General features: G+C 37.6%; 1 pseudogene; it reads right to left on the reverse strand.

Moving 5' to 3' along the window:
- Positions 1–1,287: 1,287 nt before the first annotated feature.
- On the reverse strand, positions 1,288–6,776 carry LOC113094805 (uncharacterized protein C6orf106 homolog; annotated as a pseudogene).
- Between the last annotated feature and the right edge of the window lie 5,416 nt (positions 6,777–12,192).

Consider the following 12,192-nt stretch of genomic DNA (forward strand, 5'->3'; position numbering starts at 1 on the left):
AGTGACGTGCTTGTGAACTTTTAAGTCAGTAAACGAGGGAACCAAAGCCACATCTGCTTGCTATCATCTCTGATGGACTGAGTCATTATGAGTGGAAACCAACATCAGCACTCAGGAACTGCAGGACAACATCAATGTAAACGAATAAGATAACAGCAACAAGATCTCTGACGACAGCTAGGACTTGACCTGTGGTGGCAGTACAGATGCATATAATGAGACCTAATGTGCTCATGTACGCTGTACAGGTTGCTGAGCTTTTTTTCTCTCTTTTTGACTTAATCCAGAGAACAGTTTTGTAATAACAATTACAAGTGGCTGGCAGAGGACCATATGAAAGCAATTACACAATTTAAAGTATGCACACTGACCTTTTTCCTCAAAACTGTTCAGTTTATGAAGAAAAAGTCAGAGAACATTGATGAAAAATTATAAAACTACTTGACAGGCATTAATTCTTTGTTGATGGCTTTTGTGCATGGCTGAAACACTCAGTTGCACACATACTGAGGTGACCACTGCAACACCTGTCAAGAATAAACCCCAGTAATATTTCACTGCAAAACCAAAAGGAAATATACTTTGCGTAAAGGAAAGAAAGCCAGTTTTTAGGACTTTGATTTCCTTTGTTGTGATATTTTTATGGTAATTAATAATTTGATGCAAAGTGAAATCTATTTTTGCCATATGTTAATTGGTTGCATTAATTAGGCTTACAAAAAAATTGTGCAATTGTAAAATTCTATATCAAAAATGTAAACATGTGAGAAATTGAATCTGAAAGTTAAATGCCCAGTTTTATTACAGTAAATGAAAATGAATAGGGAAAATGTGCTTAATTATCATGAGGCAAAATATCAACAAAAAAAAATCCAAAAAACATACTCTTTCTTTACGCAAAATATACATTTCTTCTGCTTCCTATGATTTTGGGTGAAACAGACATTCACTATCAGTCTGCCTCAGTTTCTCTTGTCAGTCGTGCACTCACTCACACACTGAATTTCCTGCTGTAATGTTGAAGTTACGGATCAAAAACGGTTATTTTCATTAGATCTCTGTAGAATTTCTAGCACTCATCTAAATCTAGCATTCACACATGCTTAACTCAGGTGTTGGTTCAATATTGATTGGAGCCAAACAGATTTGTCCACACATGATGTGATTGTGATGCGTCGGGGGAGAGGGAGGTCACCAAGTCTTTAGAGTAAATCTCTTCCTCCTCTCACTGAACCCTAGCAAAGGCAAAAAGCAGCAGCTCTGATGAGCTACTCGACGTTTCTGTTCTTAAGACTGTCCAAACGGGAAGGGTCCATATGCCCTGGGAAGAACAGAACAACGAGATAAACCTAATGTTTGAAGACCACTTGTAAATATACTCTGAAGAAAACGTAAATGGTGCTTGACCATTCAAAACTTATTTAAGTGATTGCATATACCCTTATATAAATATCTCAAGTTTTGGCTCAAGTCCTCCTTCAGTGTAAGTCTTTGTGATTCATATATTATTGCCACATTGATTAATTAAGGTTATTTCAAATATAGCAATGAATGGTAACAACTGTATCAACACCCAATTTTATACCAAATATTTGGCCTGCAGGTGTTGTTAAAGAAATATTCTGTAACTTAATGTACCACTGGAAATAATTTAACCTAGGGTTTACGGTTAGCAGTCTGAGATTTCAACAATGACTTCATTAACTGTTAATAACATTTAGCTCACATGCTAGATGGAACTCCATCTTGTGGCCGAGAGGCAAAGTTTTAACCCTCAGTTAAGGCATATTAACAGCCTCTAGATTGATACAACAAACGCAAACCCTGACGTAACAATGAAACACATCAAAGCCAATTCAGAATGAAACTTCTACATGGGGCAGGGAGATAAATGCCTTTTCTTTATTTTTTTTAGCCTTTTGACATATACATCTCAATAGCAGTTTTTAAATAGTTTAAAGGGTGTTTTTGTAAATCAGAAAACAAACCAAACAGCCAATGGTAGATGAGTTGTTTCATTATGGAATCGATCATCCCTTCATCACCAGTGGATATCCTCTGCAGTGAATGGCTGAAGCATCATGGACTCACATTTGGGCAGAGGAACACCTTAATGATGGATCTGTTTCTTATAAACACACAGCTTTTCATTTCACAAGATGTAACTGGTGACCGGAGGGGTTGGATTACTTGTGGTTGTACTTGTGCTGTTTGGACATTCATTCTGAACGCCCCATTCACTGCAGAGGATCCATGCGGAGTAAGAGGTATAATGCTACATTCTCAAATCCATTCCTATAAACAAAAAACTCATCTACATTTTGGTGGCCTGAGGATGAGTAAATAATAATCAGCAAATTTTCATTTCTGTATGATCTATTCCTTTAACTATTTTGATGCATTAGAAACAAAGTTATAATAATATATTCTAATTCAACCACACAGGTCACAAGTCAGCAATAATGTGCATGGAATCTGCATGAAATTTAGTACAGGTTTTTCAGTATTGCAAAATGCTGTTGTGAGGTTAGGAACTATTCTATTTCAATCAATCAATTCTTAAGAATCGTCTGTGCATATCACTCAAAAATGTGTGGAATTCATCACTCGAATAGAATATTGCTATTTATACCATATTAGTGCATATAAAAGAAAACTAAACAGATAACTATTCATTAAACTTGCATATGCACAGGCTTTGAGTCAAAATAATGTATAAATAAAATAAAAAAGATATTATTGAATCATCAGAAGGCTGAAACTCTTTTAGCTGTATCTCCCAGCCCCAGCTGTATCACGTGTGGGTGGAATAGGAAAGGTGTAACCAAACACAGCGAGTCATCACAATGTGCTTTTCTTGCGTCAAATGTCACAAAACGACAGAGAAAAAGGTGACGCACTTTTGTAATGTGACCTTCACGTGAGCACATTGAGAAGTTTCCAGTGTAGACTTCTTGCATGAAAGGAAGATTTTCAAGAAAGTATTGAAAGAGACCTGCGGAGTTCTTGGTTTTCTAAACCTCTCACTTACCTTTGAAAAAGCCCCTCAATCATGAACATTTGTATTAGGATCACAGATCTTGACTTGTCACCACAGTAGTCAAAATGTTTTTAAGTCTCGGTTACACTTAGTATCATTTGTTATTATCATGCTAATCTTCTTTCAACTCAATGAAATACTCCAAATGGCATACATCCTGGCTGTAAGTCACTACTGAAAAGTTGTTTTTGGGAGACCATTTTGGGGTTGTTAATATTTACAGAGGTGTGATTGAGTCCATTTTGATCTTGCTGAATGGAGTCCAGAGGGCCTCCCATGGCCCCCGGGGTCTTTGATGAATCCTCATTGGTGTCCTGCTTGTTCTTCTGTGGTGAGGCGAAAGGGTTGAAGTCTCCCTCCAGACTGCGGTGGGGTTGCGTGTTGAACTCTGTCTCGAGGAGGATAACTGCTGTGTGACGCCCAGCAGGCCTCCTTCTTCCACACTCAAGATCACCCAGATCACATCTGCACAGCAAGGGAAAGAGGTGAGCCCACGTGTCCTCCATTCACAAAAGTTGGTTGCAGAACTCAGAACATGCAGAACTAATGGCATACTACTATACTAACGGTACATTTAGTAGCAGTAGGGAGGAAGAAAATTATGTGTGGTTGGGATTAACTTCAGGATTTGTAAATGACCAAAGTTATAATTTTTGAGTGAACTATTTCTTTAAAATATTTGTCATTGCATAACGTTTGCATATTAATATTTATGAACTAATTACTAGTACTAATACTAATTTGCTTCATTTTTACTCACCTTTACATCGGACCCAGAGTTGTCAGAAATGGTAGCACTGCATCACTTGCTCACTGATGGATCCTCTGCAGTGAATGGGTGCCATCAGAAAGAGAGTTCAAACAGCTGATAAAAACATCACTACAATCCACAGTCCAACACTTAATGCTTATGTGAGATGAAAAGAATCATCCTTTGTTAGAAACAAATCCATCATTATGGCGTTTTAACTTTAAACCATTGCATCTGGATAAATTTGAGTCGATAATCCATAATAACACTTTCTCCGGTGAAAGATAATCCCCTGTTGTCTCCTCAAATCAAAATACACAGACATATTTTGTTTAGAACAGTTTTCGCTTGATAACAGTGCTGATTTGTGCATATATCTCTCCTGATTCAGACGAGACAATTTTTCACTGGAGAAAGCAACTTTATAGACTAAAGAACTAAACCATAACATCAACTTATTATAAACAAAAAACTTTGGCTTCACAAGATGTTAAACTGATGGACTGAGTGGTGTTGGATTATTGTGATGTTTTTATCAGCTGTTTGGACTCTCTTTCTGATGGCACCCATTCACTGCAGGGGAACCACTGGTTAGCAAATGATGTAATGCTACATTTCTTCAAATCTGCTCTGATGAAGAAAAAAACTCATCTACTTCATGAATGACCTGAGGGTAAGTACATTTTCAGCTATTTTATTTTAATCCTTTTATATAGTTATTTCATAGCCTAATTTCTTGAAAACATTGACCGGTACTTCATCGCTTGCGTCTCACCTCCGTAGAAGAGTCCAGTGGCAGTGCACATTCTCCACTGGCCCTGGTACATGCCAGGAATGGCTGGACTGCGCATCTGCAACGCTCACGTCTGAGATCTCCTGTGGATCCAGGGACCGCACCATCACCATGTTCACATGGCCAAACTGATCCCCGCCAACATACTTCAAACACACACCTGGGGCCATGACTCTGCACCTGTAATAACAACAGAAACAACACTGAAGTTTGACCGAACAAGGGATTTAATGTGATGTGGCTAGATCCTCAATCCTTAAGAGAAGCAAAACTATTATTGACATTCTGATATCAGTAAGTTTAGGAAATATAACTCTATAATGCATATCATTGTGAATAACAATCTGTTAGAGCATCAGCCTCTTCATATTTACAATCAGAGTGAGAAAACATTCACCTGTGTTCTGTATCCTCCACGTCTTTGTGAACTGTGTGTCAGGAGGAACAGACTCCCCCTCTCCAATCGTCCATCTTCCACAAAAGACATGACGGCGTGTTGATGTTTGGACTCTCAAAGTCATAATATGCACCAATAGCTGCTTGTAGGTTCCTGATAAGACAAGAAATGTATGAAAAGCAGATTAAACATCAGTCAATAGTTAATATGAAATTGATGCCAACAAACATGTAGCTTACATTTATGCATTTGGCAAACTTTATCCAGTGACTTTACAACAGAGGAACATAAGCAATCTGTCACAGAGCTAACAAGATTCATGATGACCAACAGGTTTATTATAAAGCTAAACTAGAAGCCTGACATACAGTTTGTGTCAATCCTAAAATCTTAAAAATAACATAATGCATCACAGTACTAATTATATACTCATTTTTTTTTTGGCATATATAACATATAAATGGTTCATATTACGCTCAGAAATAAATAGACAATATAAATAACTCTCTCTCACACAAAATAATAACAGTACATTTAAAATGGTTTAGAGTTCCACCTTTCCATCTTTGTTTTAAAATATTTAAGTTTATACATACAAAAAAAAAAAAAGGTTTGAAATGCATTAAGCAAATAAACAGCCCAGAAATTAAAGTAATGTTCAATAGAAAAGAAGAGAGGGATAAGCTTCTCGGATGAAAGTACACTGGTGCATTACGTAACTCTGAAGAAAACTTTACACTAGTCATCACGTCAAAAAAAAAAAAAAAAAAAAAAAAAATAGTATGCTGTTTATTACAAATAAAAACTAATCTATTTCTATCGTTAGGCAACATAGCATTTTTGAAGAGTCGTGACTGAACAGCATTGAACACTCACTGCCTGTGTCTCAAAACATTTGCGAGCCCCTACGTAGACAGCATTTTGAATCCACGATCCGAGTTCGCAGCATTTCGAGTTAGAAAACCTCCAAATGCTGCTTAGATAGGGAACGTAAAAGGTTTTGAAACACAACCACTACTATAGCAAGTCACTAGCACAAAACAAGCTAACGTTACATGTTTGATAACTGACATAAATAAGACAGACCGAGTTGTTTAAAAAACATGTTTTTAGAAAAAGTAAATGTATTGCTTTAATTGCTTGAATGTCTAAAATACTACTTCTGTAGGTCATGTGAGCCGAAACGTTACAGTGGCTGTCTATGTAAACAGCCAATTAGCTATTAGCTTGTTGTGTTATTCGCTTCAGATCCAATTGAACTCCACTGGGCTCATGACAGCTGTCCTAGCGATGTTATTTTTAACATGCAAGATATTTTAAAGCAAGAAATCGCAGTGGTCAACTCTTTATGCTTGGTTCAGGAGTAGGCCGCGGCCGAGTCCCCGGACTCACCAGTTGGTCATGTCCAGGAAGAAGGCGCAGCCCGCCGGGTTGAGCTGGAAGCCCAGCAGCCTCTGGAACTCCGAATGAGGACATCTTTATCCGTGGTGCCCATGCAGCTGAATTTTTGCATGAGCTCCGGATCCAGGTCTATGTCCATGCCCTCCATGAGCATGCGGCTGTCCCGGGGATAAATTTTAATTGAGTCCGAGGCCTTCTCCAGTCATAACAAGCGACCCGATAACAAGCTCAGTACGCATGGCTGCGGGCGGGGTGCGGAATGACGTCACATGCGACGTAACTATGGTGCGGGGGAACGTCAGCTGTTGCTATTCGACTGTTGCTGCGCCCAGTGTGCCTAAATTACGCCTTTAAAGGGATAGTTCAACCAAATAGCAAAATTATGTCATTAATAACTTACCCTCATGTTGTCCGAGCCCGTAAGACCTTCGTTTATCTTTGGAACACAGTTTAAGATATCTTAGATTTAGTCCGAGAGCTGTCAGTCCCTCCGTTGAAGCTGTATGAACGGTATACTGTCCATGTCCAGAAAGGTAAGAAAAACATCATGAAAGTAGTCCATGTGACATCAGAGGGTCAGTTAGAATTATTTGAAGCATCGAAAATACATTTTGGTCCAAAAATGCCAAAAACTACGACTTTATTCAGCATTGTCTTCTCTTCCGTGTCTGTTGTGAGGGAGAGTTCAAAACAAAGCAGTTTGTGATGTCCGGTTCGCAAACGAATCATTCGATGTAACTGCCGTCTGACAGAAACGGTTCTTGACTCGAGAACGAGTCAGTCTGTTGTTGGTTATCTGGCTCGGCTCGGTGTTCATCTTCAGTTCTCTCTTCACAGCAGTTCAGTCAGTGTACTGTGTTAGTACACGAATTACTCCGGGATATTGATTGTTTGTACTCAGAGGGAGTGTCAGCCCCATTAAAAAAAGGTTAACAGCTTAAGTCATTTGTGGATTAATGCGTATTGGAGACGTGAACCGTTTAAAACGATTCAGTTCGATTTGGTGAACTGGGTTAAAAAGATCCGGTTACATCGAATGATTCGTTCGCGAACCGGATATCCAGACTGCTTTGTTTTGAACTCTCCCTCACAACAGACACGGAAGAGAAGACAATGCTGAATAAAGTCGTAGTTTTTGGCATTTTTGGACCAAAATGTATTTTCGATGCTTCAAATAATTCTAACTGACCCTCTGATGTCACATGGACTACTTTGATGATGTTTTTCTTACCTTTCTGGTCATGGACAGTATACCGTTCATACAGCTTCAATGGAGGACTGAGAGCTCTCGCACTTTATCACTTTATGTGTATAATGTGCGTTGGATTTAGCTGCATTTTTGTAACACAGTGCTGTTATTTCAGATCAAAGTGTCTCAGAGGATGATACTACTTGCATCATATACAACGAGAAACCAGCCACACCAACCTGCGTGAGGGTCTCAGTAACCTGATTAGCCAGCCTGTCAGTAATAATAAGGCCAGGTCTTGGATCTAGGACCCATCTCTGCGTCAGCTTGGGTGAGATGACAAGAGAGACGGGGAGAGCTAGCCACAACCGGAGACAAAGGAGCGAGTAACTTAAGATAAAGCAAAATTGTGTTTCAAATGTTTTGTACTTGCATGTGTGTTTTTCACTTTAGGGATGGTGATGTGGGCCGAGCAGATATTATTCTGTAGCACTTATAATGTAATATACCTTTGAACAAAAACATGTGATGTAAGTGTACTTTTAATGGTGTAAATTTAAATAAGGAAAAATGGTTCCAAATAGTATCAGAACACTTCTTAGTGTTAAATGAAACTGTATTTTGTAGATTTCATATAGAAAATAAATTTTAGAGCAGGAATAAAGACCTAAAACCATTAATGTTGTAAATTAAATTGTAATAATTTAAATCAATTTTAAGTTAATTTTCATTATTGAAATAATTTATTTTTCTTATTTTATTTTATTCTGTTCTGTTTGTAATTATTTAGTAACGCATAAAGACCTTAAAACCTAACACAAATAACTTTTTTCCGCCATTACTGTTGTAAATTGAATTTTTTTTATTATTATTTAAATGATAATTTAATTACATTTCAAGTTTATTTTTATTATTTAAATTGCATGAGAATTTTCTTATTTCAGTTGTTATTTTATTAAAAAATGTAATTATTATTAAGACCATAAACCCTAAGGCTAAGAAATATTTCAAGATATTGTTCTAAATGTAACTTTAATAATCGAATAATGAAATAAATGTAATAAACGTATTTATTTAAATAAAATTTTATAATTTTATGAAATTTACATTTAAAATGTATTTTATTATTTGAATTACATTATTACTTTTATTATATTTTTTTAGAAAGAGTAAAGACCTTAAACCCTGACACAAAGAACAATTTCAACATATTGATCTACACTGAACTTAATTAATCTTAAAGGGGTCATATGATGCCGTTTGCATTTTTCCTTTCTCTTTGGAGTGCTACAAGCTTTTGTAGATATTCTTTATCAAAGTAAAGACTCTGCCACGCCCCCTAAAACAGCTCATTCAAACACGCCCCCCACATGTCTACGTCACTTTGGGTGTAAAACAGCCCAAATGTTCACACAAAGAAAGAAGATTGAGTTTCAGTAACCGCAGTTTTGTGTTGAAGCAGTCATGTCAGGCAGATGCTGTGTGTTTCTAGGTGAAAGCAAAAGCACTTTAAAAAAAGCACTTGGTCTTCTAAAAGTAGATGCATTTAGGAATCTTTAAGATTACTTACAACAGAACAGCAACGCCTTTTATGGATGACCGTTTCATGAAACCTAGGAGAGGAGGTCATTCTGACTTTGCTACGACAATCTGGCGCTTCTGAATCAGATACTGTAAGTATGTTTTGTTATTAGTTTAATTATTTGCTATTGACTTTAAATGTGGAATTTTGCACGTTGTGTGTGTATGTGTGAGACATAGAGAGCGAGAGAGAGAGAGGTGTCACACAGTGGAGTCAGCTGTCTTAACCGTCCATGGCTTGTGTACTGCAAACACATACGAGCTTCATCAAAGCATGCCAACATATTCTTTTACACCAAATAAACAAAATAATGATCTTTTAAATAGCATCATATGACCCCTTTAATAATTATTTCATTATTTGTTTGACAGCCAGGCAAGGAGGGAGAGAGGGAGAGGAAGGAAAGAGTTTAAAAAAAAAAAAAAACATAAGAGTTTCTTGGCAAGGGGAGGGCAAAGGAACACAAACTGTGGGTGGACCCCTGTGACAATGTCAGGCACCTAAACCCTCCCTGGTCGAAAAACACTAGTACCATGAATGCTTACAGTGGTTAGTACTGCTGTAGATCCAGGAGACTGCTAGTTTAAGTTTAATTCCATCAATAATACAGGCTTACGATGAATAATACCAGGTGGACAAGGACTAGTAGTCTGTTTATTGTAGGTAAAGAGGACTTGTGTCCAGACCCCTGCTTTGCTGTTCCAGACAGAAAAACCCACAACGCCAAGAAAGGAATGTTTAATCCCACACCAGACACTTGGACATGTCCCGACCAGTTTGAGAGAGATGGGTCGTCTGAACCATCACCCCAGACTTTGAGGAAGCCACCTGGGCATCTGAAGTTGGCACGCAGCCTTTCTAAATTAGAATGCGACCTGCTGGCTTCCCCTCATTGTGAGGACGACGGGCCTTCTTAATGGCCGGAGCGAACCCCTGTCCAACTGCGCTGCTGAGAGGAAGGAAATGGACCAGATGTCATCGTTTGCCTCTGAATGGGACGAGGTAAGAGCTGATGGACTAACAGCAGAAGAGGTAGAGCATGAGACTTCCTCCCACCAGAGCAGATATGTTACTAGTTTTGAATTCATTCTGTAAGTTACTTTTAACATACACTACCATTTAAAATTTTGGGTCAGTATCATTTTGTTTTTTGAAAGAAATTCAAAAAGATGTGTTGATTGATCAAAAGTGACAGTAAAGACATTTACATCAAAAAAGATTAAAAAAAACCTTGCTTTTATTTTAAACTTTCTATTCAAAGAAACTTTTTTTTTTAATGTGTTGCGGTTTCATAAAAAATATGAAGCAGCACAACTGTTTTCAACATTTATACTAATAATAAACGTTTGTTTAACAATATAAAAACTTCACAATCGCGGCAAGAAGGAGGCGGGAACTGGCGGACATTTAAATGAAACTTTAATAACCAAATAAACACAAAACAGCGCAACAGCCCCTCACGGATGACTGCCGCACACAAACAAAAACCAACCACAAAATAAAGCAAAGGCCTGTTCCTCTCTCGTCCTTCACTGTCATCGCTCCTCTTTTGTATCCTTCCGATCTCCTCCATGGGGCTAGAGACGCAGTGGCGCAGGTGTTGCTCATCTCCAATCACTCCACCGGCCTCGCTCCGTTCCCACGGCTCTCGGCCCCGCCCCACTCATCACAGTTTGTGTGCTAGATTATGTCAGCCTTGTCCAAATTATTAAAAATCAAAATCAAATACAGCTTAAAAAGCCAAGAATAGTGATAGAATTTTGGAAAAGATAATATAATTTCAAACCTCGCAATTTACTATTGCATAGTCTTGTAACAATTTCATGGAATTAGTCTGTTATAACATTGATACTGGTAACCTACATTACTTGGGGAAGTGGGGAAGTCATGGCCTAGTGGTTAGAGAGTTTAACTCCTAACCCTAAGGTTGTGTGTTTGAATCTCAAGACTGCAATACCATGACTGAGGTGCCCTTGAGCAAGACACCGAACCCCTGACTGCTCTCTTGGCGCTGCAGCATAAATGGCTGCCCACTGCTCTGGGTGTGTGTTCACTGCTGTGTGTGTGTGCACTTTGGATGGGTTAAATGCAGAGCACCAATTCTGAGTATGTCCTGTCACTTTCATTACTTTTATTTTATATTTTATATTTTTTTCAGACAAATGCATTTTCCTCCTTCCTTGTAACATTGGCAAAAAGGCCTAAAAAGTCATGTTAACCAAATATGATTTGGTTAATTAAATAAAGCTGAAATGAAATTAAATAAATATTTAAAAAAAAATGTTAAAAAGACAAAAAATAAAAAAAGAATTACAAGTGTTCCTTGGAATCTAACATAATAAAATTACTAGAAATAAAATTAAACATAAATTCAATTATATATATATATAATATATATATATATATATATATATATATATATATATATATATATATATATATATAGCACATAAAATATTAGTCAAATTATAATATTAATAAAAATGTAACTAGAATTAAAAGGAAAATGCTAACTTAAAATATTAATAAAACTACAAAAGTATGTAAATAAACTAAACACTGGTTCAGAACAAAACATGAGTAAAGGTTGACAGAATTTACATTTTTGGTTGAAAACCAAACCATCTTAAAGAGAGTGAGCCGAATAACAGTAACTGCCATGCTATTTTGCACGAAAAGTAACTTATTGTTTCATTTTTAGAACTTTTATTATGGGCAGTGCAACAATGTAATGTGTTACTTCTAAAAGTAACATTCTTCAGCACTGGTTGTGGGTGGAAAGAAACTCTAGCAGTGTGTAAGGTTGAGGAGCAAGGGAGGGAGTCTTGACAGTATCAGTGCCAGTGGCTGAATGCTGAACGCTTGGCTGGGCCATCATCAGTCCTTCTGCTGCTCTATGCTGGCCACAGTACACAGGGCTAATTGGGCCTTAACTGTCACTCCACATCTTCTCAGGAAGCTTCCCAGGGGTCGGCCCACGCCGCACACACAACTGCTCCCTCCCCTCCCGTCAGACCTTTAGTCATCATCACCACCCCA

The sequence above is a fragment of the Carassius auratus genome, unplaced genomic scaffold (genome assembly GCF_003368295.1).
Source record: "Carassius auratus strain Wakin unplaced genomic scaffold, ASM336829v1 scaf_tig00215423, whole genome shotgun sequence".
NCBI lineage: Eukaryota > Metazoa > Chordata > Actinopteri > Cypriniformes > Cyprinidae > Carassius > Carassius auratus.